This window comes from Xiphophorus maculatus, chromosome 14 (assembly GCF_002775205.1).
Source record: "Xiphophorus maculatus strain JP 163 A chromosome 14, X_maculatus-5.0-male, whole genome shotgun sequence".
Taxonomy (NCBI): Eukaryota; Metazoa; Chordata; class Actinopteri; order Cyprinodontiformes; family Poeciliidae; genus Xiphophorus; species Xiphophorus maculatus.
Window position 1 is genome coordinate 22806563 of NC_036456.1, and position 8993 is coordinate 22815555.

The following is an 8993-nucleotide window of genomic DNA, read 5'->3' on the forward strand; positions in this document are numbered from 1 at the left end:
GGCAATAAAACTTTGATAAACCGGTTTTCTAGGTTCAGGTGTTCAGACAGTAGGGGGCAGTGTGGAGCTGCTAAAACCTGCAGCCATTAAGATCAAAACTGTAAATATGATCAAAACTGTAAATATGATCACAAGCAGATAAACAAGGTTCAGTCCCAGAAAAAATAAAGAATAAACAACTCCTGTTATGTACAGTGCGTCTAAAAATAAAACATTAAGATGGAAAAAGGACAAAGTGAACCTTGAAGAGCAGAAAATATTTTAATCTATTCACATTATTCTAACACAAATATGAAGTTCTGTTGCAGAACCATAACAGAACCTGAGTATCTGTGTGTGTTTGCATTAAAATAAAGTTCATTCTACATCAGCAGACTTTAATATTTCAGTATTTCTACCTGCTGCTTTGCTGCACTGAGTAACAATCAAACAGGAAGAGGAAGTTCTGCTGCATATGATCTGGGTTTACATGAGAGACACGTTCAGTCAGCATCAAGCATCAGTCATGGAGGTCACAGCTCTCTGCATGCAGATCTGTGAGTAAATATATATTATTATTTACTGACATCTATCTATATTTTGAGTTTTTAATCTAAAGTTTTTTCTCGTTTCTACAGTCATGAATCTGTTTGTCTTTCTGTTGATACGACCTGGTCTGAGTTACACGGATCAGAAACCCGGTGAGTTGGAAACTGTTTTGTTTTATGCTTAGTGAAAAATGTTATTTATTTTTTTTAGACTTAATTCAAATTATTTTTGAAACTGAGTTCAAATAAATCCAACAGCATCTAAAATCAGGGTCAACATTATCACAAGTTAATGAAAAATAAGTTTTCATTGTTATTTTCCATGGATTTATATTAAAGTTCATCAGTTCATTTCTGTATTTTTATCGTTCCAGCTTTTCCTATTGTCTCTCCAGACAGACTTCAGTTCTTTGAGTATGAGTCTGTCTTTGTAAGCTGTGAGGAAGACAAACAAGTGAAAGCTTGGAGAGTGAGGAGGAAACTTCACAAAATGAGTTCAGCAAGTTATTCTGAGGCCTGCAGCGTCGCGGCTGCATCCTGCAGCATTCAGTTCGCTTTTGAGAGACACAGTGGAGAATACTGGTGTGAAAACCATGCAGGGGAGAAGAGCCGGGCTCTCAACATCTCTGTTACAGGTCTGAACATCCAAGAGTCTTCAGAAGATTGTAACATTTCTGAAAATCTTGTTCCGGTGATTTCTTTAGCCAGTGAGCAAAGCTTTGTTAAAATGCTAATAATTTCTTATATTAACAAAATAAGTTTCTACCTTTAATGTGACCTTTGACCTCCCCATTGCAACTCAGATCTTTCAGGGGGCAGAATAAAGAAGAGTAAAAATGTGTTTGCACAGGTTTAAACCTGTTGATTTTATTAAAATGAATGTTTTAAAACATGCAAACCTTTCTTTGCAAAAACTCCTTAAATTTGTCATATTGTGATGTCATCAGCCATAGTCAGATATACTCAGATCAGATTCTTTTTTATTATTTTATTTTATTCTGGTTAAAAATATTCTTCTTTTGATGAAAATATTCTTTATTGATTTTGATGTCCGTTTTTTGATCGTTCCTGAGACTGAAGTTCTTCTTTATGTCCAGTTTTCTTCCAGATTCCTGAATATTTTGTGACATTTGCTTTTATTTGGAAATATTCATGATTCTTTCTGCTGTAAATTAGATCCAGGTCTAAGTTTAGACTTGAAAATGTTTTTATTTTGTTTTTTTATCATGGTCATGATCAATCTCTACATATTGTTCTTTTAAAAATGTGAATTCCTGCTTTAGTGTCAAACTGACATTTTGTAAATCGTGGGAAACGTCTGGAAATTTATTAAGAGTTTCGTAAATGTAGCCGACCTTGTTTATCCTCAGCAATAAATCCTGCTTATGGCCCAGAATCATGAAGATTTCATATATTTTAAAGTCAGTATTTGCCTGATGTAACATTCTTGGTAATTTATGTTCAGTTACAACATGATGTCCATCTTAATGCAATAATTCTTTTTTAAATAATTGTTGCTTTTCTCTCTAAAAATTTTAATTTACTGCATAGAAACCTGGCAGTTTAAAAAGGTTGTGTAAGCCTTTCATGGAATATTTTTAAACTATATAAAAAATGTATTTTGGCACAGAAACAGGAAAGCAACATGTTGAAACTTTCCTCTTCCATCAGCTGGTCCAGTGATCCTGAATATTTCTGCTCGGCCAGTGAAGGAAGGATCTGACGTGACTCTTCATTGTTTTAACAAGAACACAAAGAAGACACACATTAGTGATTTTTACAAAGATGGCGTCCATCTCACCACCTACTACAGAACCGATATGACCCTCGGAAACGTCTCCAAGTCAGACGAAGGATTCTATAAATGCACCATTTCCCGAGCCGGAGAGTCGCCTGAAAGCTGGCTGGCTGTCACATCAGCAGCAAAAGAAGAAGAAGAAGAAGAAGAAGGTAAATATATGATACCTAAACCAGTAAACTGTATTTTTGTTCACTAAATGAAACAAGTTGTTATGAAAATCCCAGGCATCCAACACATCTTCAGTATATGTGCTACAAACATCTAAAGCCTCAACCTTCAGCTAAATGTGTCTGAATTGATCCAGATTCTTCACTGAACTGATATATTAAATCTGCTTTTCAGGATCTAATGAAAAGACGAACCTCATGAAAAATGTTCCTCTTATGATCATCATTTTGTTGTCCACCGTTTTCACTCTGCTGTTCTGGCTGGTTGGACTGATTCTCTACAAGAAACGCAAAGGTAGCGCTAGCTCACCTCTTGAGATTCTCTGTATTTTTAGCATTTTAATTATTATTTAATTAGAGTATCACTCTCATAATTAACCTTTCTTTAAATTGACAATGTATTTTTCTAAATTATAAAGGTTTTTTTTTCTCCCCTCTTTTAATTGCAGACTTGAAAAATGAAATTGTCTCAGATCCAAAGGATACAACTTATGCCTTTGTTAAGAAACCAGGGCAGAGGAAAGGTTTGTGTTTTTCCTTTAGTTTTATAAAAGACATGATGTTCAGTTCCTGCATGTCTTTTTATTTTTTTTGAACAGGTGAAGACGCTGCAGACAAACCAGACAGTATCACGTATGCTGCCATAGAGATAAAGAAAAGAGGTATTTTTATCGCCTAAGCAGATCTGCGGTGCAGACACCGTGACGTTAGTTCAGTTTTACAGGTTAACTCTGAGAAGGATTATTTTCAGACAGATGTGTCGATCACACCGAGAGTAATTTTATCTCACCAGTTAAAAAGCTCACCATCAAACCACAGCCTGCAACACGGGGCTCCACAGTTAGCTCCACAGTTAGCTCCACAGTTAGCTCTTACAGACAACAATAGACTCAACCTGACATTAAACAGAAAAACAAGCTGCTGTTTCTCCTGAATGAATTGTCTCTAACTGCTGCATCCATTTCTTCACAAATACTGACAATAAAAACACAAACAGCTTCAACTGAATAGTGTCAGAAATAATTGATGCCAAAAGCTACTAAACTTTAAAAAAAAAAGCTTCACTAAGATCTTCCACTGATTGCTGTTTTCTAATGAATTTTCTGTTTCCTCTTCCTCAGGGTCAAAGGTTTCCTCAGCTGCCACCAACAGAAGTTCATCAGAGCAGGAGTCAGTTTACTCTTCAGTCGCCCTGAAAACCTGAACTAGTTATTTTATGGAGATAATCTCAACTCAGACTGTTTTTTTAGTTATTGATAGAAGAGTTACTGACGTTTTTTTCTTAAGTGAAAATCAACAAATACAACAAAGCACGTCGTTTTCTGATTTTCATAAGAGCAAAGCAGCGACTGCTTTTTAAATAAACTCACTGTGATGGTCTTTACTTTAACACCGCACTATTATTACGCTACATGTGTTTAAAATTAGATAAACTAACAATATCTGACAATATGTTCATAGATCGATCAATAGACCTCTGCACTGAGTTCCTGTCTCTCTAACACACAAGGAATCTAAACATGAATAATAACAACAATAAAGACAAACAAAACTAAAAGTTAAAACATGGCTGAAATGAAAAGCAACGAAATAAAACCCCCATAAAAGCCTGATCTCTGCAGAAGATCTGATTCTTTACTTTTGTGTTTGGGCCACTGTGCTGCTGCATGATGACGGATCTGTTGTTCAAACTGATCAGTTTTCTTAGTTTCATGTTAAACTTGCATAGTTAAAGTCAAAAGCACATAACTGGACGTCCCGGTACGTTTAGAGAGCGAATATCAACATTAATATCTCCAGCGGTTCTTGTATTCACTCTGAATCAGACTAACGGTGCATTCAGACCAACCCAGGATTAGATTCCTGAATCAGACTCTGATCCATTTGTCTAGAAAGTCCGAGTTTTTGGGGAGGTCTGAATGCAAATTTGAATTCCAAAATGGACTTAAAAACCGAACTCTGATCCGCCTAAACACCTGGGTCTCGGTCCGGTTGAAGTGGACTCTAAAACGGTAGAAAACCTGTCTGAACGCAACCTGACCAGAGACCGTTTCAAAAGCAGGAAGTTAGAAACAGTGCAGGACATTCTGGTCAATAAATTCCTCTCTGCTCTGCGGGTTTATGAAGATGTTGTGTCTGTTCTCATATCAAAGGTTTGATTGCCGACACTAAGCAAGGAAAAGCAGAATATAAATGGTTTGAAGTTGTTTTATAATTTTTTATCAGCTCATTGTCTCGTTGCCATGGCGCTCTGCAGCTGCTGTAATTTTTAAACCTTTAATAAATGATAAAACCTGAACTAATTGCCTTGTTTGTTTAAACATAATCAACAAATAGGATGGAGGAATTTGCTTAGTTCTCTTAGCATCTTGATAGAAACCAAACTGTTTATAGATTTATATAAAGGGAGCAATTTTCTCAGCTTTGTTTATAGAAATCGAATAAGAAATAAAGGCGCTGCCATCATTTTTGTGATTCCTGTTCATCCCACATTTGAACAGCCTGGTTTAGTGGACACACTCGCTCAGTAGCACGTTGCTAGCGTTAGCGGCTAACAGGCCATATCCAAACCAGTAATCAATGAAGGAATTCTACAGCCGTTAAAATCTGAAACTGCTCTGTTTTTATTTAAGTTTTGTGAAGAAGAAAGTTGCGCTGGTTTTCTTCAGAGATTTTGTGTCGATTCCTTCAGTAGTTCTTGATGCAGCGCCCCCACAGGCGATGGGGGGAACGGGTTTTTCAGTTAGTTTTAGTCGTTTGACACAGTGCAGTGTGAATGCGAACTACAGTTCTGAAAATATAACAAATTTTGCAACTTTAGTCCCCAATCGAAGTGAGTCTACCGGACTATCCAGTCTGAATGCACCCTGAGGTCAGTCTGGAGTCTGCAGTCAAAGAATGAATCACATTCTGAGCTAATCTAATCTAATCCTAGTCAAATATAACTACGATGTTAAACTGGCGCCATCTGGTGGCCAAACACCAAATGATTAATCTACATACTGCCATTCATATTTGCACTCCAGGAGACGTTATTCAGTTTATTGAGTTTTTACAAACTCAACCAACATTAAGTGAAATAAATTATGTTTATCTCCAAATGCTGTTGTCATGACAACAATAAAAACTTTGAGCTTTGTGCTAATGGGCAACATGACGAGGTGTTTTATCTACTTTATCAATATCCTGCAAACAAGAGTGGCAGTTTTACTGCCTTGCATATTTTTATACAGAATGAAAAATAATTAATCGCAGAAATAAATTTTGGTTAGGTTTTCAAATTTAAAGAGTTTGACCTTGGTGTTTTTTGTTTTTGTCATGGTTTGTTTTTGTCATGCTTGTCTCAGCCCTCAGTTTGTCTTAACAAGTTGCTGCTCATACTAAACCCGGTTAACTGGAAGTTGTTCCTCTCCACTGTTGCCACATGCTTGCACATGGTTGGATGTTTTTACGTGGATAATTTTTTAAGTTATTTTCCAAAGAATAATAAAATGTGTTGTATTATTTGACTATATACATTATATTTGAACTGGACTGATGCAAAAAATGGAAACCTAAACTGGATAAGTGCCTTGAGATTATATTTGTGAATAATGAAAAATTAGTTAAAGGATTTCTGATACACAAGTTTTAACAGATTTTTATTTTTATTTTGTGGTAGTACAATGAATCTAATTTCTAATTTTTATTTTAATAATGAAAATCCTAATGTTCATATCTGCCATCTGTGGTTGGATCTCTTCCTATTCTGTCATTTCTGTAACATCAGAGTCTGTTTTCCTGTGGATGAAATTAAAATTATACAATGTGAGGTTTTAAATTCTTAACCTCTTAAAGTTAAAATTTTGTTTTTATTTTCTGTCATTAGAATTTATGATTCACTTGATAACTGTTGGGCTATTGAGAAGAAATTAAATATATAATCAACCCTTAAAATTTTCTATTACATAACAATAACAAGATTTGAATGAACTTAAATGACACAAAGCAGTTTTCCTGCAGCATTCAATGGAAATCAGCGGTGATGTAATGTGGGCTAAAGACCACTAGATGGAGCAAAAGACTGAATCATAAGAAGCCAGAGACAGTAAATATACTGCAAATATTTAATAGGATCAATACTTCATGCTCCACCAGTAGGGGGCGACAAAACACCGGTTTCCAGTTGTCAGATATTTATTAAAGGTCCAGTTAAATGTTGCTTAAGTTCTAAATAAAGAATCTTTGGGAGTCCAGTTAACAGACTTACATACATTTAGAGCACTGTGTAAAAAAATAAAATAATTCAAGCTGTGAGAGACAAGTCTAGATGAAGACTGAGGCTATATACTGATAGGAAGACTGTAGAATAAACAGGTTTTTAGAGTATACATTTGATGACCCAGTAATGAACTGTTCTTATTTTTGTTAACACAAATATTAAGTTCGGTTGGAGAACCATAACAGAACCTGAGTATCTGTGTGTGTTTGCATTAAAATAAAGTTCATTCTACATCAGCAGACTTTAATATTTCAGTATTTCTACCTGCTGCTTTGCTGCACTGAGTAACAATCAAACAGGAAGAGGAAGTTCTGCTGCATATGATCTGGGTTTACATGAGAGACACGTTCAGTCAGCATCAAGCATCAGACATGGAGGTCACAGCTCTCTGCATGCAGATCTGTGAGTAAAGATATATTATTATTTACTGACATCTATCTATATTTTGAGTTTTTAATCTAAAGTTTTTTCTCATGTTTCTACAGTCATGAATCTGTTTGTCTTTCTGTTGATACGACCTGGTCTGAGTTACACGGATCAGAAACCCGGTGAGTTGGAAACTATTTTGTTTTATGCTTAGTGAAAAATGTTATTTATTTTTTTTAGACTTAATTCAAATTATTTTTGAAACTGAGTTCAAATAAATCCAACAGCATCTAAAATCAGGGTTACGTCAACATTATCACAAGTTAATGAAAAATAAGTTTTCATTGTTATTTTCCATGGATTTATATTAAAGTTCATCAGTTCATTTCTGTATTTTTATCGTTCCAGCTTTTCCTATTGTCTCTCCAGACAGACTTCAGTTCTTTGAGTATGAGTCTGTCTTTGTAAGCTGTGAGGAAGACAAACAAGTGAAAGCTTGGAGAGTGAGGAGGAAACTTCACAAAATGAGTTCAGCAAGTTATTCTGAGGCCTGCAGCGTCGCGGCTGCATCCTGCAGCATTCAGTTCGCTTTTGAGAGACACAGTGGAGAATACTGGTGTGAAAACCATGAAGGGGAGAAGAGCCGCGCTCTCAACATCTCTGTTACAGGTCTGAACTCAGAATGACGTCTTAAAAAGTTTTTTTTTTTAAATAAACTAAAATAATGTTCTTCTAGATAATAAGCAAACATTGACAAATTCTATGGTTTATTTACAGAACAAAATTAATCAAGATAAATCATTTCAGAAAATTTTCCTCCTGTAATTTGAATCTGTAAAATTTAATAATAAACTAACCAAAATCTGATAAAACTGAAAAAATAAAAAATAAATAGGGATGTTCAAGAGTCATGTTTGTTTTTTACTTTATGCAAACCAGACATTTTAAAAGATAGATTTTCATATCTACTGAAAATAAACATGTAGATTTTGAATTTGTTATAAATCCAGCAGAAATCATAGAGTAACATTTGAAACTGTTCTACCTCCCATCAGGTGGATCAGTCATCCTGGATGTTTCTGCTCAACCAGTGAAGGAAGGATCTGCTGTGACTCTTCGGTGCATTCAGAAGGATACAGAGGAACCAGTCTTTAGTGATTTCTACAAAGATGGCGTCCATATTGGAACCTACTATGAAACCGATATGACCTTCACCAAGGTCACCAAGTCAGATGAAGGACTCTATAAATGCACCATTTCCAATTCAGGAGAGTCTGCTGAAAGCTGGCTGGCTGTTGTCAATCCAACAGGAGGTACGTTTGATACCACTGAATGTTATGAGGTTAAAATAATACTGGAAATATAAGAAGATATTCTATTAATCTTTGGGATAAAAATGGATGAGATTTGGTCTAAAGGAAAAAAGTTTTCAAAGTCTAAGCTTAGTTGCAGATTTATGTTCTTAGAAAGTCTTTGAAGAACTTACAGCAGAAAAATACGTTTCAAAGTTTAGCCTTCTGCAAACCTGCACAGCATTTAAACTGAAATTTATTCCACTTCTGGTTTGAACATTTGGTGAAGAGGTAGAGTAGGTGCTCTGTGTACGGAGGTGTTTGGTCCTGGAGTCAGCCATCTTGGATTCCTGACGCTGAAACCTTTGGCTGTCTGCATGTCTCTCACTGTTCACTGACCTGATTTCTTAAATCTTATTTTCAGGATCTAATGAAGAGATGCAGCCTTCGACTAATGTGCTGATTATAATCATCATTTTGTTGTCCGTCGTTTTCACTCTGCTGTTCTGGGTGATTGGACTGATTCTCTACAAGAAACACAAAGGTAGCGCTAGCTCGCTTCGAGATTCATAATCAGTT